Genomic DNA, 25,278 nt, shown 5'->3' with positions numbered 1-25,278 from the left:
GTATGTAATAAGTGTCTACTGACAATGAGCATGTAGGTCCTGTAACTCAGTTAAGTGTGCCTTTCATGACAAGGCAACATAGGCAGCCAGCTTGTGAGTTTTGTCTTTCCCTGGGGTTAGCCACTCAGTCCCTGGAAATGACTCTTTCCCACTGATCTGCCACATTTGTCTGTTCTTTCCTCTCTACCCCAGGCCCACTGTTGCTTTGCTTTGACGTGGGCCTCCCCAACCTCTTAAATTATTTGCCTTCTTCTCATCAGAGCTGGAGTGAAGTAACAAATCTGCCATTTCCTTAATAGAAAATATTTGATTTTTAACAACTTAATATGTATATTAATTCTACTATTATGGATATGCATCCTTCACCAGCCATTATAACCATAGTTATAACGATTTTCTCACTGCTTATTAGTTGTCTTATGACTTACATTTTAAAAACTTTTTTAAAAGAGTCTCAGTCGTATTTAGCATATATGAGACTTTTACCTCTGTGTATGTCTGTCCACCATGTACACCCGCTGCTCGTGGAGGACTGAAGAGGGGCTCAGATCCCTGGAGCTGGAGTTACAGATGTCTGTTAGCCGCCATTGGGTGCTGGGAACTGAACCTTGACCTTCTGCAAGAAGAACAAATGGCAAATGTCCTTAACTACCAAGCCATTTCTCTGGCTCCCCACCCCCTTACATTTTGTTTAGGTTTATTTTGTTTCAGAAGTCAATTCTCTCTTTTCATCTTGTGGCCCTGAGGATAGAACTCAGGTTATCCGGTTTGGAAGCAAATCCCTTTATCTGCTGAGTCACCTCACTGGCCCATACTTTGACATTTTATACTGTTTTCTACCCCTGGAAAATTTAATTATCCACATTAACAAATCTTTTCTTCCTCTTGTAACTTTTAAGTTTCTTGTGCTATTTAGAGGGCCACGGTCTCCGATCAGCACACGAATATTTCCCCCACATTTCCTTCTAGACAATTAATTTCCTTTACCGTTGTCTGACTTGCTTTACTGTCAGTAACTAAATCAGTGGCAAGTCTTTTGTTTTCCTCACAACGGCCATTATTCTATCAGCATTTATGAAACAGGCCCTTAGGGAGTCAAAATGGCACCTTTATTATACACTGTACCCAGTTCCCACGAAGTCAATTTCTTTCCCATCGTCTGTTCCTGTGCCAAGACCTTAATCTTTCTGATGGGACTACCTTTATCATGAGTTTCATGTCCATCACGGTAAGACACTAGTGTGACGTTACTCTTTTCCAGAGCCTTGCCGGCAACAATCAGAGCTGTTGGACTATTGCTCTTAAACAAATCTACAGAGAGTTGTAACCATCAGTACCCGACACATTCTACTATCTAACATCTCTCTCAGTCCAGGAAGACAGTTCCAGTTCCATCCAGCTATCCCTGGGAACCTCTTACCTATGCTCACCTTGGGAGGCCTGTAGCACAGTGCTTCAGCAGGTGGCTAGAGGAATGGGCTTGAGGAAGAAGAGGGAGAAAGAGAAGGGTAATGGAGAGGACTGTGCTGGTTTCTCACTGTGCTGCCTATAACCTCTGTGTCACTCAGGCAGGTGAGGCTGGAAAGGACTTGAGAAAAGAGAAGAAAAATCTGACTTGCTTGCTGCTCTGAGTTAGGAATGGCCTCATTCCTAGCAAGGTTTTAAGTGACTTGGAAGGATAATTAAGACTGCTTGTCAGTCTGTCATGGTGAAATGTCCCCCATAGGCCTGTGTGGTGGGGGATTGGCCCCCAGTGATGCTATTTTAGGAGGTTCTTGAAACTCTAGGAGGTGCGTTATAGCTGAAGAAAGTACGTCACTAGGATGGACATTTAGTAGTATTTTGTCCCGGGTCCCTACCTTTCACCTTTTCTGCTTCTTGTCTGCCACAGGATGCAGAAGCTTCACTGCTCCCTGATCCCTCCCTGCTCCTTCATGGTCTGCCCAAGCATGGCCGGACCATGAATTGAACCCTCTAAAACCGTGAGCCAAAATCAGCCCTTCTGCCTTGGAGTTCTTCTGTCAGACGTCTTTGGCCACAGTGATGAAAACTATTAAATAAAGGATAGAGAACAGCAGTCACAAGATCCCCTGGCAGGTGCGAAGGTGCATGGGGAGCCAGAAAAGGGCAAGCCAACCAGACGGCTTTCCTAGGGCACCTGCCTGGGCAGGATGCCAGGTCATCGGGAGTAATTGAACACCACAGCAGTTACCTCAGTTTCCTACGTGGACAGACACCTAGCAGAATTAGAGAACGTACTTAGTCCCACTCTCACTGAAGGGTGGCCCACCTCGAGTACAAGGTCAGAATCCATCTCCAGTGGCTTGGAGTTCACTTCCTGTCTTATTCAGGGTTTCTATTCTTGCACAAACATCATGACCACGAAGCAAGTTGGGGAGGAAAGGGTTTATTCAGCTCACACTTCCACATTGCTGTTCATCACCAAAGGAAGTCAGGACTGGAACTCACACAGGGCTGGAACCTGGAGGCTGGAGCTGACGCAGAGGCCATGAGGGTGCTGCTTACTGGCTTGCTTCCCCTGGCTTGCTCAGTTGTTTTTTGATAGAACCCAAGACCACCAGCCCAGGGACGGCACCAGCCACAATGGGCTGGGTCCTCCCCCTTGATCACTAATTGAGAAAATGCCTTATGGAAGCATTTCCTCAAGGGAGACTCCTTTCTCTGTGATAACTGCAGCTTGTGTCAAGTTGACACACAAAACCAGCCAGTACACTTCCATTGTAGTTTTTTTGTTTGTTTGTTTGTTTTGGTCTGCAATTTCCATGGTGCTTCTACTGTCCCTACCCCTCAATGTTGCCAGTTATAATTAACTCCAATTTGTTATATTTTAAAAGTAAAAAGTGAAATTTATTAGCAGACAAACCATCCACCTCAGCTGTACTATCTCTTGTAACTAGTTTCTTCCACACAGAGAAAATCTGGTAAAGCAGTTACTGAAAACCAGTATTTCCATGCTGGCTCAGCGGTTAAGAGCATTCGATGCTCTTGCAGAGGATGCAGGTTTAGTTCCCCAACACCCACATGTATTTATTTACTTATTTGTTTGTCATGTATAGAAGCAGCTACCACAGTCTGAGCATAGAGGTCAGAAGACAAGTGATGGGACTTGGTTCTCTCCCTTTTGTGTGGGTCTCAGGGATTGAACTGAGGTCATCAGGCTCAGCAGCAAGTCCCTTTACTACTGAGAAATCTCGTTGTCCCTAATTTTGTTGTAAAAGGAGAAGCATTCCACTGTAGCGAGTCACACATAGTAGGTGAGGAATAAAGCACAAGTGAGCTAGCCAGAGGAAGACAGAGCAGAAGCCATGTGGATCATGGCAGTGGAGTGAGCATTAGTACGGCCTCTAATCTAGATGAAGTTCCCACAGACACAGGGAAGTATCCCCTGGTTTCTGGTGGTCATGGGGAATGTGAAGGAAAGAAGTGGAATGAGCTTTGGTCTGACCAGTTCTGTAAAGGCAGCTTGCTGTTCAGGGCGTGGCCAGAAGAAAAGATACAGGACCTGCAGGATGGGTGCAGGTTCCTAGTCGTTCATCTAAAGGCCGGGATCCAGAACACACATTGACTTTCATAGACCACACTTCTGTGATGGTTAATTTCAACTGTCAACTTGATGGGAGGTGGATCTCTGGACATGCCAGTGAAGAACTTGTTTAAGTTAAAAGTGGGTAGCACCATTCCCTAGGCTTAAGTCCTGGACTGCATACAAAGGAGAAACCCAGCTGAGTACTAGCATTTATCATTCTCTTTTCCCTGACTGTAGGTACGTGACCCACTGCTTCGGTCTCCTATTCCATGCCTGCCCTACTGTGATAGACTGTACCCTCAAACAGATAGCCAAAATAAACCCTTCCTTCCCAAACTTGCTTTTGTCAGGCCATTTTTATCACAGCAACAGAAAAGTAATTAATGCAACTGCCTTTTATAGACAATGAGGGATGGAGGAGAGAGACAACTCAAGAGCCCACACACTAGAAAGAAGACTAGGTAGGCTTCCCTATCTCTTTCTAGAAAGACTCACTCTCTGAGAATATTGAGAGCAACAGCCCAGGACAAGGACCATAGCACTATATTTCCAAACTTGACTGCCATGTTCTGTAACTGCCCCTTTCTCCTCCAGACCCATGTTACCCTGCTTCAATTGCTCTGTGTTGGACTCCCTCATAGAGTTCCTGTGCTCTCCATCCTCCAGATGCTCCTGGCCAACTCTAGAAGACAGTAGGCTGGGAGGAAAGAGGTGAGCATATAGATTTCCCCCAAATGCCTTCTTGAAGGTTAGTTAGCTACAGCTTTGAAGCAGAAGCCACAGGCCTTGTCAGGAGGCCCTCTTCACCTCTCTCTCTCTCTCTCTCTCTCTCTCTCTCTCTCTCTCTCTCTCTCTCTCAAGTTTCCAGTAATTGCTTCCTTCTTCCACCCCTTCTGGCCTGTGGTTTCCACACACCTTGATCTGCCTTCGTAAATACTCTCCTTATTAAACTCGTCTCATTTTACCCAATCAGAGAGTACCATCTGTTTCCTGCCAGAACCTGGAATGATACAGATGACTTGTCTGACCTATTGATGGCGAGCCCAAGTACGCTTTATTGTGCTAGGTAGAGATACGGCAGCCTGAAGATAACTGGAAGACTCACTGAAATGAAGCCAGAAACGTGAGCTCCTTGACAGTGGGTCCCTCTTAAGAACAGGCTTGCTGTTTTCCTTCATTCAGGATCGCGGTTCTGCCTGAAAAGGGGTCCCTTTCTCAGACAATGAGGTTGCTCTGTGCGTGGTTTTAGACTCCGGGAAATGCAGTCAGTGAGTGCCTCAGGAGAAATTAGATGCCAACATTCTCCAAGAAAAGAGGCAGAGGCAGATTGAAGAGAAAGCGGGGCAGGCTCAGAGATTTCCACATTTGCTCAAGGCGGAAGTTCTAGGTCTGAAGGAGGCGGGGAATCTAGGTAAAGCAGTAGGTCTCAACCTTCCTAATGTTGTGACCCTTTAACACAGTTCCTCGTGTTAGAACCCCAATCATAAAATTATTTCGTTGTAACTTCCTAATTGTAAATTTGCTACAGCTCCTCTGGACCCATGTCACGCTGCTTCAACTGCTCTGTGTTGGGCCTCAATTGACTCCCTCATAGAGTTCCGTGCCCTGTGCAGGGTATCTGATATGTGACTCCTATGAAAAGATCATTCAACCTCCAAAGGTGTCATGACCCTCAGGTTGAGTACCTTGGAGCTGAAGAGAACTAAACACATCACACTGTAAGAGGGCATTTACCGCCTATCGGCAGGCAGGTTTAGCTCAGGTACCTGCAAACTGTTGGGATAGAAATATGCTAGTAAAGAATAGTGGGAATATTATAGAGCATATTGTCATATTTTGAAAGCCAAGGTACATCATAATTACTACAATATCTTGTTGCAGTAATTATTAAAAAATCGGTACCTTTTATCCTGAGTTAGTTCCTGCACTGTAGGGCCGTATAGAACTAACCTTAATTTATCTTTGGTTAGTATCTCTCCCAGCTGCCTTTCTGCCAGCCATGAACTCAGCCCATACTCCAACAAGCCCGACAAATTCAAAACTCCAGAAACTGGTAATTTTACATTGGCTTTATTTCAGATTTACTTAGCAAATTTTACACCCCCTAGAAGGTCCACACCATACTCAGAGCCAAATGATAAAGATATAAACCGCCCACCTAGATAAGATAAATTGATCTGTAGAAATCCATCCCTTAAGAAATAGACATGGGATTGGGGATTTAGCTCAGCGGTAGAGCGCTTGCCTAGGGAGCGCAAGGCCCTGGGTTCGGTCCCCAGCTCCGGCAAAAAAAAAAAAAAAAAAAAAAAAAAAAGAAATAGACATAACTACCTAGGGCCAATCAAGACCACCCGGATCGGGGTGGTCCTTCTCCGTCTCCATCTTGATTCTTTCCTTTCCTTTTCTCTCCCACCTTACAAAAACTTTGTCCCCACCTTACTTTTTACTGTCCAATCATAGGCCTTGACCTAACTTGTGCCAGCCCTCACCTGCATATAGACATCCACCTACAATATCCAACTACACAAAACTCACCAGAGACTAGAAGTGACATGAGGGGCTCGAGAGACAGCTCAGTAGTTAAGAGTCCACTTGCTATCACTGCGGAGTACCAGGGTTCCGTTTCCAGAACCAGTTCAGTGGCTCCAGTTCCAGAGGATCCGATTCCGTCTTCTGACCTTGTTGGACAGGTGCACATGGACATGACATCTAAACATACATTCATATACTCATACAGGTAAAGCAAGCATAAATAAGTGTTTTTAAAAAGAACATACATGAAATTATTGCTGTGGTATTGAAGTGAGAAATAATTTTCAACATTGCTATTTAAATGAGATGGCCCTTATGAAGGAATGTGGAGGGAAGCATAACACAAGTTTGTCTTCAAAATATGTTTTTTGGCTCCATCTCTCTCTCTCCTCTCTGTGGTAAGGGGTACATACCTTCTTCCAGACCAGTCCAGTCCCAGTTTTACAAAGTAAGATTCGGAATTATGAAATGAATCATTCAGTGTGGATCCAGAAGAGAGAGACAAAGACATAGACACAAAGAAACACAAAGTTATTTCAACATTCTCATAAAAAAACGGGCCCAGGGAGGTGGCTCAGTGGGCAAGGGCCCTTAGGCCAAGCCCAACGGCCTAAGTGCGACCCCTGGACTCATATGTAAGAAGCAGAGAACTGATTCTCATAAGTTATCTGGCCTTGTTGGAGGCAGTGTGTCGCTGGGAATAGTCTCTGAGATTCCAAAGGCCTGTGCCAGGCCCAGTCTCTGGGCTGGCAGATTAGGATGCAGAACTCTCAGCTACTGCTCCAGCACCATATCTGTCTGCTGCCATGATGATAAAGGGCTAACCCTCTGAAACTGTAAGCCAGCTCCTATTAAATGCTTCCTCTTACAAGAGTTGCCTTGGTCATGGTGTCTCTTCACATCAGTAGAACAGTGACCAAGACACTTCCTCTGAAGTCACTTCAGATTGCCTTCCTTGACTCCACAGGACCATGGTAGGCAAGTAGGTCAATCATAGTACCCTGCTTACTATTGGTGGTCATTTTGTGGTCATGTGATCAAAACGGAGCCAATCAAAATCTTCTCAAAAATTGGTCCATTGACAAATCTTTCTTTCTGGGGCTACTAAATCTGTCTACCTGGGTGACCTTGGACATATCGTTCTGTTTTGCTGAGCCTAAATTTTCCCACCTTAAAGCTGGGCAGTGGTGGTGCAAGCCCTTAATCCTGCACTCAGGAAGCAGAGGCACATGGATCTCTGTGAGTTACAGGCCAGCCTGGTCTACAGAGTGAGTTCTAGGACAGCCAGGGCTACACAGAGAAACCCTGTCTCAAAAAGATAAACAAACAAAAATTGTTTTTCTCACCTTAAATGAGAATAATATCACCCATCCCACAGGAATTGTAAGGACCAAAGAATATAAAGTCTTAAAAAGCTTGTTATAAAATGTAAAGCATAATATTAGTGATTTGTTTCTAAACAAAATAAATAATATGATAAACTAATTCATTATACTTATCAATAAAATGGTAAAACATCAACTCTCTCAGAGTATTCACTTCTGTTTATTTTAATTAATTAATTATTAATTTCTCTCTGTATGTATGATGGGAGCTCATAGTACAGCTTTGTGGAGTCCGTTCTTTCTTTCTGTCTACATGGCTCTAGGAATTGAACCCAGGTCTTGAGGCTTGCACGACAAGCACTCTTACCCATTGAGCCATCTTGTTGGCCCTTTGTTGCTTGTTTATTTATTTATTTGGTCTCTCTCTATTTCTCTCTCTCTACTTCTCTCTCTCTCTCTTTCTCTCTCTCTCTCTCTCTCTGTGTGTGTGTGTGTGTGTGTGTGTGTGTGTGTGTGTGTGTGTGTGTATTTCAACACTGAAATTCAAATCCAGGGTCTGGTTCATGATACACATGCAGCCTTTGTTTTTAGAAATGGTCTTGGTAGGTAGCCTGGATTGACCTCCACTTTAAACTCAAAATCCTCCCCCTTCTGTGGTCCAAGTGCTAGAATTACAGATGTGTAGTAGCATGTCCAATTATTTGTGTATTTAAAGCATTTTAATACATTTATTTATGTGTGAGTAAGTGTCTGTATCTGTGCAGTAGCACACATGTGTAGACCAGCGGACAGCTTTCGGGAGGTGGCTCTCTCCTGGTCGTCTTCTACTCTTACAGTGGTCAGGCTTGGCAGCAAGCAGGGCCTTCCCCTCTTGCACCATTTCTCTGGCCCTATGTATAGATTTATTGGTTTTTGGTTTTGGTTTCACTTTTGCTTTACCGAAAGTATATTGCAGTGTTCCAACCACTCGTTTCCTCTTTTTTTCTCAACAGTTTGCTCTGTAGCTTCCTTGGCCCTTTTTGTTCAAATGCCAAAGAGTTAGGCATTTGGTACTTACTGCCCATGTGGAAACTGGGGGGAAAAAAGCCTTTTGAAAGTATTCTATTTCTCTGTGATGATTCTGGCCTCCTTTTTGTAGACCTTCGGGATGGGCATCGCAGATCCTGTTAGCTGGGGGCGGGGGGGCGTGTCCAATTTGAATTCTTCAGTGGATTGTCTCCCTTCTTAGAAGCAGAGGCTTCCTGGAGAAAAGGGTGAGAACTTGGAGCCAACCTCTTCAGGTGCTGTAGCACACTGGCCTGAAGTGATTCATTGGATTTGTTTTGGCTCCTTGGGTCCACAGAGAAGCCACTTTGTTATACATGCTGACCTCCCTGAGTTCTCCTACGCTGAAGCCCCTCCCAGTATCGTATTTCACTGTAGGGCACCTCCCTTTGAGCCTGATAGGGCAGTATGGCATTCTTTGGCCTGGCTGCTCTTGTGTCTATGGATCTTGCATCCTGGCTAGTTGAACCAATTGTCCGCTCGCTGCTGCTGCTGCTGCTGCTGCTGCTGCTGCTGCTGCTGCTGCTGCTGCTGCTGCTGCTGCTGCTGCTGCCAATCTCTATGGAAGTGGTGTTTGAGGATCGATCATTGCCATTATAGCTGGGTGCTATGGCCGCTTCCTATGTAGGAGAATGGTAGAGCCAAACGCATTTATATGTATTTTTTTAAAGGTTCCTCTTTAGAAACATGAAAACAAGCATCTCTAAAACCATAGTGTCTGAAATTAGGATACTGCGAACTTTGTATTTAGGCACATGAAGGAACATGAAGAGGCTTCTTAGAGGTGATGTCGGTGTGGTTTCTTGACTGTATTTCTGGGTCACATGGCTATATTACTAACAGAGAGTTGTTGTCCTGTATGTGTAAGGTGTGGACCCTTTGTCATATAACTGTTATAATTTAGCAACCTTTAAAAATTCATGAGAAGAATTTCCATGAAGATAGAGTAGACATTCTTGTCCTTGTCAGTCCTGCTAAGGACAAATTTAAGATAGTATATACAAAGCAAGCATAAGATGGCTTCATCTTACTCAGTGTCCAAGAATCACAAGGGCAATGGTTTCCTTTTGATGCCTACATTCTAGATCTCCACCTCAAAAGAAGTTGGCACTCAGAGAATCAGTGAGAACAGACTTTTAGAGTCCCAGGAAAAGCCTGCTTTTCCTAGCCAAAAGACCAGGAAGGATCTGGGTGTGATGGCTCCTGTTGGTAATCCCAGCTCTTGGGAGGGCAAAGAAGGAAAATCTTGAATTTGAGGACAGCCTAGGCTACATAGCAAGAGTCTGTCTCAGTATAGAATAAGCAAATAAACACATAAATAAAACATAACAAAACAAAAGGACCAGGAAAAGACCAGCATTGGCAGACAGAGGAATTTTAGACAGAGACTGTACTGACAGAAAAACCAAAACTATGGCCTTACCTCTGCCAGTGCCAACAGAGGCTTAGTGGAGGGCCTCAAATTCCACACTTGTCTTGCTATAATAAGTTACCTGTGCTGGCTAGGGTTTTTTTTTTTTTTTTTTTTTTTTTTTTTTTTTTTTTTTTTTTTTGTGAACTTGACACAAGCTCAGATTCAGATCATCTGGAAAAGGGGACCCTCAACTGAGAAAATGCCACAAGAGTCTTCAGGCAAACCTGTAGGGCATTTTCTTGATTGGTGTTTAATGTGGGAGAGCTCAGCCCACTGTGAGTGGTGTCACTCCTAGGCAGGTGGGCCTGGGAAGTAGACAATTGCAGGCTGAGCAAGCCAATAAGCAGCACTCCTCCATGGTCTTGGCTTCAACTCCTGCCTCCAGGTTCCTGCCTCCAGGTTCCTGCCTCCAGGTTCTTGCTCTGACTTCCCTCAGAGAGGAAGTGTGACCTAAGAGTTATGAGCTAAAATAAAGCCTTTCCTTCTCAGGTTGCTTTTGGTCATATCTTTATCACTGGTACCAAAGCAAACTAAGGCAACGTCCCATCTTATCTTATTAGGGAAGGCCAAGTGTGGAGCCAGCATACTCCTATTACAGCATGGCAAGGAGGCAACCACACAACCTGTATCTTGGGTGGTGCCCCAGGAAGCCAGGCGGGGAGGAAAAGAATCTTACTATCCCTAGAAACATTGAGCCTACCTGAGCCTGGACTTCTCACACAGCTGCAATAAACTCTCCTCCCTGTTGTCCACAGCGATTGAGTGATAAGGGGACATTGTACCCTGTTTCCACTGATGGAATAGCATTAAAAATGTCAGCAAAACCAGAAAGTTCAAATAAAATTTACTATAATATAATGCTCCAAATGTCCAAGTCTCAAAAATATATAGTAGGGCCAGAGATACAGTTTGATTGATAGAGCACTTGCCTGTGATGCATGATGCCCAGGAGTCAGTCCCCAGAGCTGCACAATGCAGAGCCCCAGCACACCCCTGCAATGTCAGCATGTAGGCAATGGAGGTAGGGAGATCAAGAATTCACAAGCAGCCTTGGGTACATAGTGAGTTTGAGGACAGCCTTGGCTACATGAAACCCTGACCTCTCCACCTCCCCCAAACTAATTTTTTTTTTGTTTGCTAGACATGGTGGTGGTACCTGCCTTTAGTTACAGCACTTGGGAGGCTGGAGAATTAGAGGTCAGCTTGGTCTACATTTTAAGTTCCAAGCCAGCTAGAGTGATATACTGAGGATTCATCTGGAAGAAAAAGAAACACCAGCGAAAACAACAAAACCTGACAATCTATAACCTACAGATGCCAACATCAAGATGAAATGCATATTAAAATAATCAACAAAAGATCTTAAGGCAGCTATCATAAAACTAATTCAAGGGAGAAATTAAATATATGTTTGAAGGGGCTGGAGAGATGGCTCAGTGGTTAAGAGCACTGACTCCTCTTCCAGAGGTCCTGAGTTCAAATCCCAGCAACCACATGGTGGCTCACAACCATCTGTAATGAGATCTGATGCTCTCTTCTGGTGTATCTGAAGACAGCTACAGTGTACTTATATATAATAAATAAATCTTTTAAAAAAAGAGACACATTGCAGTTCTTAACATCAATGCCCCAAACAAAAGGGCACCCAAGTTCATAAAGGAAACATCACTACAGCTTAAATCACATATCGAGGCTCACACATTGATAGTGGGAGACTTCAGTACTCCACTCTTGACAATAGACAGGTCATCCAGACAAAACTAATTAAATAAAACAAAACCCGCAGAGAAATGCTAATTGACATCATAAACCGAATGGACCTAAAAGATATTTATAGACCATTTCACCCAAATACAAAGGAATATTCCTTCTTCTCAGCTCCTCATGCAACTCTTCCCCAAATTGACCACATTCAAAGCAAGTCTCAACAGGCACAAGAAAATTGAAACAACACCTTGCATTCTACCAGACCACGGCAGATTAAAGCTGGATATCAACAACAGGAACAACAGAAAGCTTACAAACTCATGGAAACTGTTCTACTCTTTATTGACTAAAAAAATGGGTCAAGAAAGAAATTAGAGACTTTCTAGAATTCAATGAAAGTGAATATACAGTATACCCAAACTTATGGGACACAATGAAAAGGGGTCTAAGAGTCAAGTTCATAGCACCAAGTGCCTACATACAAAATTGGAGAGATCTTACACTAGCAACTTAACAGCACATCAGAAAACATAAAGAAGAAATCACCCAAAAGGAATAGATGGCAAGATAATCAAATTCAGAGCTGAAATCTATAAGAGAAATAAACAAAAGAAAACAATATAATAAATCAATGAAACAAAGAGTTGTTGGTTCTTTGAGAAAGTCAATAAGACTGACAAACTCTTATCCAAATTAAAAGGTAAAGAGAGAAGATCCAAATGAACAAAATTAGAGGTAAAAAGGGACATAAAAATGGATATCAAGGAAATACAGAGAATCAATCATAAGATCATATTTTAAAAACCTGTATTCCACCAAATTGGGAAATCTAAATGAAATGATAAATGTCTTGATACATACTGCCTGCCAAAGTTAAGATCAAATAAGCAATTTAAACAGACCCATAGGGCTGGTGAGATGGCTCAGCGGTTAAGAGCATTGACTGGTCTTCCAAAGGTCCTGAGTTCAAAACCCAGCAACCACATGGTGGCTCACAGTCATCTGTAATGAGATCTGATGCCCTCTTCTGCTGTGTCTGAAGACAGCTACAATGTACATATACATAATAAATGTTTAAAGAAACACAAGCCCATGTGGTGTAAGTTGGTGGGTGGGATGTGATCTACCACCCATCCGGAGTAACAAGACAGTTTGGGAAATGAGATGCATTATTCCAAATCATGCTAGAGTCTCATCAGTCCCTTGTGCTCACAGTGCAGGAGGCCTTTGTTGCGGGACACCCTCAGGGTTTCCCAGCAGGGACCATTTCACATCATTGACATTTCAACTAATTATATTTGAAATAAGGTCTCATTTGAAGTCTATTTTGGAAAGCATTTTTTATCTTGATATGCAACATTTTATTTCTTTATAAAACACTCAAAGACTTTAGCTTTTGGAAAATTATCTTTAATCCCAGAATCGTATATTTCTTCCCACATACCATGTGATGAATTAGTAAGGGATATTGCAATCCATTCAGTACAAGGAAAATATCACAAAATATTTACAGGAAAATATTAAATATAACTCAATCACAAAAAAAGAGAGAAAAAGAAAAAAAAGAAAAAAAAAGAAACACAAGCCCATAAAACCCAGTGAAATAGTAGCAGTAATTAAAATCTACAGACCCAAAAAAGCTCTCAACTATATGTTTTTAGCACAGCATTTTACCAGACTTTTAAAGACCCTAATCCTAAGAGCTAATGCCAATACTCCCCAAATTATTCCACAAAATAGAAACAAAGGAACACTGCTCATTTTTTCTTATGGGGTCACAGTCACCCTTATATACAAACCACATAAAGACCCAACCCCCGAGAGAGAGAGAGAGAGAGAGAGAGAGAGAGAGAGAGAGAGAATTACAGTATCCCCTATGAACATAGATGCAAAAATCTCAATAAAATACAAACTGAATCTAAGAACACATTAAAAAAATTTACCATGATAAAGTAAGCTTCATCCTAGGGATTCAGGGATGGTTCAGCATACATAAATTGATAAATGTAATCCATTATGTAAACAAACCAAAAGACAGAAACCACATAATCACTTCATTAGATACAGAAAAAGTCATTGATAAAATTCAACACCCCTTCATGTTAAAAGTCCTGGAAAGATCAGGAATTCAAGGCCCATACCTAAACATAATAAAAGCAATAAAACAGCAAACCAGTAGCCAACATCAAACTAAATGGAGAGAAACTTGAAGCAATCCCACTAAAATCAGGGACTAGACAAGGCTGCCCACTCTCTCCCTACTTATTCAATATAGTACTTGAACTTCTAGCTAGAAAAATAAAACAACTGAAAAGAATCAAGGCCATACAAATTGGAAAGGAAGGAGTCAAAGTATCTTTATTTGTGGATGATATGATAGTATACATAAGTGGCCTAAAAATTTCACCGGGAAACTCTACAACCAATAAACACTTGCAGCAAAGTAGAAGGATACAAAACTAAGTTACAAACATCAGTAGCCCTCCTATATACAAATGACAAATGGGCTGAAAAAGGAAAGGAAACAACACCCTTCGCAACAGCCATAAATAATATAAAATACCTTAGGTAGCTCTAAGCAAGCAAGTGAAAAACTTGTGTGATTAAAAACTTTAAAACATTGAAGTAAGAAATTAAAAAAGATATCAGAAGATGGAACGATCTCCCCTGTTCATGGGCTGTGTAAGATTAACAGTAAAAGTGATCATCTTACCAAAAGCAATTTAGTGATTTAATGCAATCCCCATCAAAATTCTAACACAATTTTTTCACAGATCTTGAAAGGGCACTTTTCAGCTTTATATGGATAAATAAAAAACAAACAAACAAACAGTACAGTCAAAACAATCCCATACAATAAAAGAACTGCTGGAGGTGTCACATCCCCCACCTCAAATTGTACTATAAAGCTGTAATAACAATAACAACAACAGCAGCAGCAGCAGCAGCATTGTGTTGGCACAAAAACCCACATGTTAATCAATGGAATTGAATTGAAGACCCAAACATAAATCCATACACATATGGACACCTAATTTTTTTTTAGAAGCCAGAAATACACAGCATTTCTGGGGGGGAAAAGCATCTTCAACAAATGGTGCTGGTCAAACTGAATGTCTACAAGTGGGCGATCACAAATAGATCCATACATACCGACCTGAACTTAAGACCAAGTAGATCAAAGATCTCAAATACCAGATCCACTGAACCAAATAGAAAAGAAAGCGGGGAACCATCTTGAACACAATGGCATGGGAATCAACTTCCTGAGCAGAACACCGTTAGCCCAGGGACTAAGATGGACAAGGAATAAATGGGACTTCATGAAACTGAAAAGCTCTGCATGGCCAAGGGCATAGACTTTCCAACAAAGCAGCAGCCTACAGAATGGGAAAAGATTTTTCCCAACTACACATCTACTAGAGGCCTAATTTCTCAAATATATAAAGAACTCAAAAAAAAAAAAAAAACAACAACAACAACAAAAAACAGGTATCAAGTAAGCAAATATCCAATTTAAAAGGGGGCACAGATCTAAACAGGAATTCTCAACAGAGGAAACTCAAATGGCTGAGCAACACTTAAAGAAATGTTCAACATCCTTAGCCAACAGGCAAGTGCAAATGAAAACTACTTTGAGAGTTCATCTTCCACCTGTCAGGATGGCTAAGATCAATAAAAAGAAGTAGCAGCTCATGCTGGTGAGGATATGGAGTAAGAGGGACATCCAACCACTGCATCCAAACTGGTGCAGCCACTGTGGAAAGCAGTGTGGTGGTTCATCTAGGAAGCTAGGAATTGATCTACCCCAAGGTTCACCTTAGGCGTATACCAAAGCATGCTTCATCCTACGATAGTGTTACCTGATCAACTGCGTTCTATTTACTATGGCCAGAAACTGGAAACAACCTAGATGTCCCTTAACTGAAGAATGGATATAGAAAGTGTGGTGCCTTTACACAATGAAATTTGCAGGTAAATGATTAGCACTAGAAAAAAAGTCATCCGGAGTGAGGTAAGCAAAATGCAGAAAGAGAAATATGGTATGCATTCACTTATATGCGGATAGTAGCTGTTAGGTCATGCTAAGGATAAACAAGCTATAAACTAGAACCACAGAGGTTAGTATAGAGTAAGGGATCTCCCTAGGAACAAGAATAAAATCTAGTCCACCTCTTATGGGTGGACTAGGTGGGAAAGTGAAATGGGAGGATCAGGGAAGAGGGAGACAAGGAAGGAAATACAGGGAGTGACAGCTAAAACTAAAGCCCATTTGACAGGTACTGTGAAAACATAGTATGGTACTAAAAAAACTATATATAACTATATATATATAACTATATATATATAACTATATATATAACTATATATAACTATATATATAACTATATATATATAACTATATATATAACTATATATATATAACTATATATATATATAACTATATATATATAACTATATATATATATATATTCTAAATGAAATCACCAAACAATGGGGAAGACAGAGCCCCGACTGGACTTGTCACCAAATAAAGCTTCCAGTACTGGGAATGGGTTACATCTAATTGAGTTGGCCAAAGGGGTCCCATGGGAACCCACAAACAACCCAGGCTGTAGCCTAGACTGTGGGTTGCTCTCCACACACTGACAGCAGGTGTCATTGCTGAAGACAGCACCTAAGTAACTCAGTAAACACAGAGGTCAGCTGCTGCCTACCTAGAGCCTTCACCCCTGTGCTCTAGTGTTCTTGGTAGTCTGCCTGCTACCAAAGGACGAATGTAAACACCAACCCAGCCACAAATCCTTTATGTACCATGGTCCCCTGTCTACAAGATGCGCTAGTGCAACAGTGGTGCAAAGCTTGTGGGAGCAACCAACCACTATGTGATTTGACTTAAGGCCCAGTCCATGAGATGAAATCCAGACATGATAGTGCTTGAGAATCTAATACTAGAGAGCCCAGGGACCTAGGGGATACTAAATCCTTCTGTTGTACTAAAGGAACATAGCAATAAAATGGCATTCTGCTGGACTCCTAGATCAGTGCCTTCCTCAGCTATCATTGGAGAAACTACTCTGTGTCGCAGATGGGAGCAGATATAGAGAAAGCCACAGGCAGACATTCCATAAAGAGTGAGACCTTGGAACACTCTGCCCTAAACTGGGACCTTCCATCAAATCCTTCCCCTTAGGGCTCAGAGAACCATGTACAAGAGGAGGTGGGAAGGGTGTAAGGACCAGAGGTGCAGAGGTGATGGAGGACACCAAGGAAACAAGGCCCTCTAAATCAACAGGGTCAAAGCTCCTATGGACAGAGACTGAGGCAGCAGGCACAGGGCCTGCATGGGTCTGCACCAGATGGGGTCCTAGAGCTGAAAAAAAGTGGACACAGGCTCCCATTCCTAAGACAGAAGCTATCGCCCATTGATAACCACTCACAAATGAAAACGTAGTTGCCTCCAAGGGAGACAGACTCACTGGGGAAACAAACTACTCTTAAGTGTAGGCTGCGTGCCCAGCTGTTCACTGCCGACAGAAAACACACTCAGTGACATCTTTAGAGGTTCCTTGTCTTTCTTTTTGAAATTCTCTCTCTCTCTCTCTCTCTCTCTCTCTCTCTCTCTCTCTCTCTCTCTCTCTCTCTCTCTCCCTCTCTCTCCCTCTCTCTCGGATTCCTGAATGAATGAACAGGTGGGTGGCTGCAGCCGTATCTGTTTCTTGTGCCTCTCCTGGGCAATTTTCCTTCTATTTGTTTGTTTTGTCCTATTCTGATATGTTTGTTTTTGTTTATCTTATTATTTTTATTATTGTCCATTAGAAGCCTATTTATTTTATAATGAGACAGAAATGGGGTAGATCTGGATGAGACATGAGGTGGGGAGGAACTGGGAGGAGTAGAGGGAGGGAAACTGTAATCAGGATGTATTATATTTTAAAAAGTATTTTCAATTAAAAATGTTTGCCTTAAAAATAAAATATAAAGGAGGGAAAGATGGCTCAGTAGTTACAAGCACTGAATTATTTTCCAGAGGACCTGACTTGGATTCCTAGCACCCAGATGGCAGCTCACAATCATCTGTTAAGTTTGGTGTTCCAAGGGATCTGACATGGTCTTGTGGCCTCAGAGGGCAACAGACCTGCATCTGGTGTGTAGACATACATGTAGGCAAAACACTCCAAAAGTTAAGATAAACAAATAAATTGTGTCAACAAATATAAAAGCCATAAAGAAACAAATGAAAAATTTAGATGGAGGGGTCCCCAAATCTAAAACTCACTGAACAGGCTCAATAAGAGAGTGGAGGAGACAGAAAGAACAACTACCCACCCGAACAGCAGAAGAAAGAAGTGAAAAAGCACACAAATACATGAGACCTTAGGGACTCTAGCATTTATCTCTGGTGGCCCCGAAGATAACACTAAGACCAAAGTAGACTCTGAAAAAGTAATGGCTGAGAGCGTCCCACATTTGGCAAAGGAATGCCATGTGACCTAACAGAGTAAACAGGAAACAGGACAAACCCCATACAGATGAAACAAGACTATACTTATGATCAACCTTTGAAAATAAAGAGTTCCGGACTGGAGAGATGGCTCAGTGATTAAGAGCCCCGACTGCTCTTCCAGAGGTCCTGAGTTCAATTCCCAGCAACCACATGGTGGCTCACAACCATCTGTAATGAGATCTGATGCCCTCTTCTGGTGTGTCTGAAGACAGCTACAGTGTACTTACATATAATAAATAAATAAATCCAATAACCCAAAACAACAACAACAACAACAATAACAAAGAAAATGAAGGACGATGGGAAAAAAATCTTAAAAGCAGGAAACACTGGAAGGAGGGACACTGGAAGGAGTGACACCGCAGGACTGCAGAGAAGTTGCTGAGGAACAGCCTTGCTCAGGGAACAGACTAGAAGGAGGCAGGACGTGTATTTTTCAGACATAAAAGAACTGTCAATCTGGACTCCTGTATGCTATGAAAATATCCGTTAGAAAGAAGAGGAAATGCTGACACTCTCAGATACCAGAAAATGAAGGTTAATTGTTTCCAGCAAGCTTCCTAAATAAAGGGCAGAGGAAGGCCACAACCGAAGGATAAGAAAAGAACTCTTGGAACAGACGGAAGGAAAAGAGGCTGCGGTAGGGAAAATTATGAGCAGTTACAACTTTCTGTCTCTTGGCTCATAGACATTTTGCAGGCTACTAAGGCACACACTGTGGACTGCTTAGCCCAGTGTCCAGTACCTCTAGAGGAAATAGCCCAGAGGACTTAACTACAAATGAGGGAGAGTATTATAAATAGGCATAAAACTTCTGCCCATCATTCAAAACGTTGAAGAGATGATTCTGATGATGTAATTCTATCTGTGTGATATAATTCTGGGCCAGGAAGATGCAGATGCTTGTTACTAAGTCTTATTGCCTGATCCCCAGGGCCAATGCGGTGGAGAAAAAGAAGCACCGTCCACTCACATAAGAAATGCAGGCATTACGTGCTCAGCCCCAAATACATAAAAAAAAATAACGATATGATGTGATTCCTGGAGAAAGCAATAAGAAAAAAAAATACAAAGAAACACACATGAAAAAGTACTAAAAATAAAAAAATATAGAATTATAAGAAATGTTCAAGAAAACCCAGGACAGCAGAAAAAAAAAAATAGAAAATGAAAAAGAAAAACAGAAAACAAGGGGTTGGAGAGATGGCTCAGCCTGCTCTTCCAGAGGTCCTGAGTTCAAATCCCAGCAACCACATGGTGACTCACAATGGAATCTGATGCCCTCTTCTGGTGTGTCTGAAGACAGCTACAGTGTACTTATATATAATAAATAAAAATAAATAAATCTTTTTTTAAAAAAGCCTTTCTGGTGATGACCTCCCTACGAGAACATGCCTCTCCAGAAGAGGAGAAGAGGAAACACAAGAAAAAGCGCCAGGTGCAGAGCCCCAATTCCTACTTTATGGATGTGCAATGCCCAGGATGCTATAAAATCACCACAGGCTTTAGCCATGCACCAACAGTAGTCTTGTGTGTTAGCTGCTCCACTATGCTCTGTCAGCCTACAGGTAGAAAAGCAAGGCCGACAGAAGGATGCTCCTTCAGGAGGAAGCAGCACTGAAAGTCCCTGATTCAAGATGAGTGGGAACCTTCCCAATAAACACATTTTGGAAAGAAAAAACCCAGAAAACAAACAAAACAGCAGATTTACTTACCTTAAGCAGAGACTGTCCAAATACACCGATTACAAGCAGAGAGTAGTAGAGTACATTTTAAAGGCACAGTTCTGTAATGTTGTGTATACAAGAAAGTAACTTCAAAGGCGGAATGAGGAGCGAGAGAAATGGCTCAGTGGCTAAAAGTAGCTACTGCTCCTGCAGAGAACCTAATTCAGTTCCACACACCCTGTGAGTAACTCCAGTTCTAGAGGGACTAAGACACCTGCACCCATGCGAATGCACCCACACCCAGACACATTTTTTAAAAGGGCCTATTGAAAGTAAAAGGATAAGGGGACTGGAGAGATGGCTCAGTGGTTAAGAGCACTGACTGCTCTTCCAGAGGTCTTGAGTTCAATTCCCAGCAACCACATGGTGGCTCACAACCATCTGTAATGGGATCTGATGCCCTCTTCTGGTGTGTCTGAAGATAGCGACTGTGTACTCCCACATGTTAAATACCCTTTTTTTTAAAAAAAGGGTAAAAGGATGAAAAGTGATATAGATTGCAAACATTAATTAAAAGAAATTATGACTGGTCATATGAGATAAGATAGAGTGTAGAGAAAGGAAAATCACCCACATCAAAGCGAGACCTTGTATCATGATAAAAACATCGAGACAGAAAACGGACGCGGCATTTGTAAATGTATGTGCACCAGCCAACAGAGCATCAAAACCATGGGGATGGGAACGCACTGGACCTGAAAGGAAGAATAGACAACAGCAGTTTACCCACAGCTAAACAGAAAATCTGCGAGACGACAGAGAAACGCATCATGACCATCATTCCCTAGAATCCCATCAACGTCTATAGAACACTGTACCTGACAGCAGCACAATGTGCCTCGAGAATTCAGAGTAAAAAGCAAGCAGAGGAAAGGGAGTAAGAAAGATGAGAGAAAATTAAATAAAATTAAAATAGTAAAACAGGGGTTGGGGATTTAGCTCTGTGGTAGAGCGCTTACCTAGCAAGCACAAGGCCCTGGGTTTGGTCCTCAGCTCCAAAAAAAATAAAATAAAATAGTAAAACAAGATCAGTCATGATGGCTTCATCTTAGGGCTTCATGGGCTGAGACAGCCGAATCTCTGAGTGAGAAGCCAGCCTGGTCGACATATTTCCGGGCCAGCCAGAGCTACACTGTGAGATTCTGTGCCCAAAAGTAAGCAAGCAAACAAACAAAACAACAACTGCGCCACAAAAAAAAATTAAAAATATTTTAAAAGCCAATGAAACACAGAGTTGGTTCTGTGAATTCATCAGCAAGCTTGATGATGAAATTCCATTTAGATGAACAAAGAAAAAATGAAGAAGAAGAAGGGAACTGTGGTCAGTGTGAAAGCAGAATGCTCGTGAAAGCCAGACATGGCTGACCAATATCAAGAGTGGACTGGGGGGTGTCGCTACAGGCTACGTCAGCATCAAAAAGCCTGAGAACTTTGGGGAGAACGCTACACACATTGATTTGACAACTAGAGCAAATAGACAGATGACCCAAAGAGGGGAACATAATTCCAACTTACCAATATGACATTGGTAATTCGAGGGGCAGGAGAGATGACTCAGAAGTTAACAGCACTGGCTGCTCTTCAGAGGGGTTAGGTTGGTTCCCAGCACCCACGTGGTAGCTCACAGTGGTCTAATTCCAGTCCCAAGGGACTGACACTCTCATACACGCAGGCAAAAAGGCACATAAACTAAAAAGAAATTATTTTTAAAAATTAACAATAGGCCATTTGATATCTCTACCACTATCAAGAGAATCAAATTTGTAATTTAAAAACTCTCCCTAAAATAAATATAGGTAGCTATATGGTCTCATTGGAGAACTCTACCAATTCTATATAGTATCTTGAAAAAAAACAAAAACAAAAACAACCCCAAAAAACCAGAATCAAGTTCCCAATTTATTTTCTGAAGCCAGAAAGACTAGACAAAGATTGCACAAACAGGTTCTACAAACCAACACCCATTGCACATGTACCTGCAGAGATAAGCAGCAAAATATTGTCACATAGAACTGAGCATATATGAAACATACTAACATATAAAAAGAATTATGCAACTGAAAAGGTAGACTTTATTCCAGGGGTGTAAGACTAGCTCTAAAACAATTCGGTGTGATCCACTAGCCTACTAGTTTAAAGAGGAAAAATCACGGGTCACTGAGATGGCTCAGGGGATAAAGGCAGACAACAGTAAGCCTGAGGACCTGCGTCTAAACTCTGGGTCCTCCGGGGTGGATGTGGGGGACCACCCTCTGCAAGTTGTTCTCTAACCTCACATTCACACTATGGCATGACTGCTCACACACATATGCACGCTAAATGAATACATACATACATACATACACAAATACACAAATAAATAAATAATGCCCATTATACTTTCTTTAAAAAGAATAACCTTAAAAGTAAGTGTCTTTCGATACACTATCATGTACATGTATACACAAAAATTAAGTATAAAACACAGCATGTCTCGGAAAAGATACAGAAATAGTCAAGACTCACACAAGAAGATACCCAATATCACTAATCATTTGAGAAACTCAAATCAAAACTAAACTCTGGGCAGCAGAAGTCACTCAGTGGGTAAATGGTCAATGCGAAAGCAAGAAGACTGACTGTGGATCCCCAGATCATGTGTAAGAGCTGTGTACATGTGTAAGAGCATGTGTACGGCTGTGAGCATCTGTAATTCCAGTGATGGGGGTGGGGGAGAGACAAAAGGATCCTGAAGCCTCATTGGCCAGCAGGCAAAAATACCAGTGCACATAAACTAAAAATAAATGATTGAAAATAAAATAGGTAATTTGAATATCTTTCTAGTCTAAATGACAAGCCTCAGGGTCAATGGGAGCCTGTGTCTTTAAGGAAAGTCTGGTGTCCACAACACCGGGTTAGTACATGCACACATACATGTATATGCACATACTCGCATGCATACGTGCAAGTCACTGAAAGAGCACCGTGTCACATCTATTAGGACGGCTACTCTTTAAAAAGAGCTGTTGGCAAAGATTAGAATCCCCTGCGTTTTTGTGGAAATGCAAAATGGCACAGTTGCTATGGAAACCAGTGTGACAGTTGAAAGTAAAAACAAAAACAAAAGAAAATCAGAATTAATAAAAAAGACATCAGCAACTCCGCATAATGGCCTGTATCTTCACTTCAGTGGAGTCACAGCCTGCTTATGGCCCTGTAAAGATCGCGCCACCGTGGAAAGGATCCTTGGGGCTCTCCTGGTACGTTTTTACACCTGAAAGGAAAGCTAGAATATGAATGTAAAATGTTGAGGTTTGTTTGTTTGGGGACATGATCTCATTCTGTAGCACCAGCTGGCTTGGAACGTGCTCTGTAGACCAGGCTGACCTCAATTTCAGAAAGAACTGCCCCCCCACCCCCGTCTCCTCCCAAGTACTGGGATTTGGGAAGGGCAGGGCAGGAGTAGGAGGCATTTGAGACATTTCTCTGGGTAGCCTTGGCTGTCCTGGAGCTTGCTCTGTAGACCAGGCTGACCTCAAACTCAAAGATCTGCTGCTTCTTCCTCCCAAGTACTGGGATTAAAAGGGTATGCCACTATGCCTGGCTCAAAATAAAATGTTTGTCTGTTTTTAAATTTTTTTAAAAGATTTATTTCTTTATTATGTATGAGTACACTGTAGCTGTCTTCAGACACACCAGAAGAGGGCATCAGATCTCATTACAGATGGGTGTGAGCCATCATGTGGTTGCTGGGATCTGAACTCAGGACCTCTGGAAGAGCAGTCGGGTGCTCTTAACCACTGAGCCACCTCTCCGGCCCTTGTTCTTATTTTTATTTTTTGCATTACTCAGTTCATTCATTGTTTGTTTTGTTTTGTTTTGTTTTTACAAAAGTTCATTACAATGTACAACAACAGGCTCCAGGATAACACTTCATTCTAGCTATTCGGTGGCAAAGATGTTATAGCAGGGAATCCAGATGTTTGACAGGTTACAGGATAACACTTCATTCTAGTTGTAGTGGCAAAGATGTTACGGCAGGGAATCCAGATGTTTGACAGGTTACAGGATAACACTTCATTCTAGTTGTAGTGGCAAAGATGTTACGGCAGGGAATCCAGATGTTTGACAGGTTACAGGATAACACTTCATTCTAGTTGTAGTGGCAAAGATGTTATAGCAGGGAATCCAGATGTTTGACAGGTTACAGGATAACACTTCATTCTAGTTGTAGTGGCAAAGATGTTACAGCAGGGAATCCAGATGTTTGACAGGTTACAGGATAACACTTCATTCTAGTTGTAGTGGCAAAGATGTTACGGCAGGGAATCCAGATGTTTAAATAGGAATGGAAGAGGAGGGTCACCATCACCTCAGATGTGAGAACAGCTTACTTTTTGCCAGATTTCTTAATTCCACCTGTGACCAGAGGACCCTTCCCCATGGCCTTGGCTTTTAGCTCCTCGAGTTTCTCTGTTCCTCCTTTTGTTTCTGCTTGAAAGCCTTATCTTCCTCGTCCATCTCCTTGGTCTGCTTCTTGGGCTGTTTCAGGGGCTTCTTTTTGCCACCTTTGCGGCCCGACATGGTGCCTCCTGCCCCTTCACCAGACCCTGATCCTAGGCCGGACCCTTGTTTTTATTTTTAAAGAGAGGGAGGAAGTAAAATGTCTTCTAAAGAGCCCAAAACCTATGAGACTCTGAAGAAAAGTTGCCCTTGGGGGTGATTTCAGGACTGTTGTCAAGCCAAGACGTACAGACATTCTCTGCCACTTTCTCTGAAGTCAGTTTGGTACCTGCTATAGAGAGATGTTAATATTTACATGTGACTGACTTAAAGAACAGTCTTCCCCCAGAACCTCATATAAAATTTGCAATCCTTGGCTGGGGAGATGGCTCAGTGGTTAAGGCGCTTGACAGGCAAATATGAGGACTGGATTTGGACTCCCAGAATCCATGTAAATGCCAGCCCACCTGTACTTCCAGCCGCAGAAAGTGTAGACAGAGCAAGAGACTTCCATAGCGGGTGAGCTCTGGCTTCACTGAGAGCCCATGTCTCAGCGAGTAAGGCAGAAGAGCAATGAAGTATAATTCCCAACATCTTAGGGGTAGTTGAGGGGTGGGTTGCTCCACAACTACACGCACGCACGTGCATGCACACACACACACACACACACACACACACACACACACACACACACCAGAAATTGCAAAAAAAATTGTGACAAGGACTTTGCTTTTTAGATCTAGGCATAAAGGAGTCCAAAAGTCTTACGTGGTGAGAGGATTGCGTAATCATGTAGCTTAACTGTAATCTGATCCGTCTAAAAGATTAACACAGTTCTTTTTTTTTTTTTTTTTTGGTTCTTTTTTCCGGAGCTGGGGACCGAACCCAGGGCCTTGCGCTTACCTAGGTAAGCGCTCTACCACTGAGCCAAATCCCCAACCCCGATTAACACAGTTTTAATCTGTACGGGAATGTGAGATGAAAAGATGTCA

The 25,278-nt window shown here is 42.2% G+C and overlaps 2 pseudogenes; one reads left to right on the top strand and one right to left on the bottom strand.

Annotated features, from left to right (window-relative positions):
• Positions 1-19,449: 19,449 nt before the first annotated feature.
• On the top strand, positions 19,450-19,751 carry LOC134484055 (small ribosomal subunit protein eS27-like; annotated as a pseudogene).
• Positions 19,752-23,687: 3,936 nt separating this feature from the next.
• Tma7-ps1 (translation machinery associated 7 homolog, pseudogene 1) lies at positions 23,688-24,409 on the bottom strand (annotated as a pseudogene).
• Positions 24,410-25,278: the final 869 nt, after the last annotated feature.

This window comes from Rattus norvegicus, chromosome X (genome assembly GCF_021556685.1).
Source record: "Rattus norvegicus strain SHRSP/BbbUtx chromosome X, alternate assembly SHRSP_T2T, whole genome shotgun sequence".
Classification (NCBI taxonomy): Eukaryota; Metazoa; Chordata; class Mammalia; order Rodentia; family Muridae; genus Rattus; species Rattus norvegicus.
This window is presented reverse-complemented; position numbering and strand designations above follow the sequence as displayed.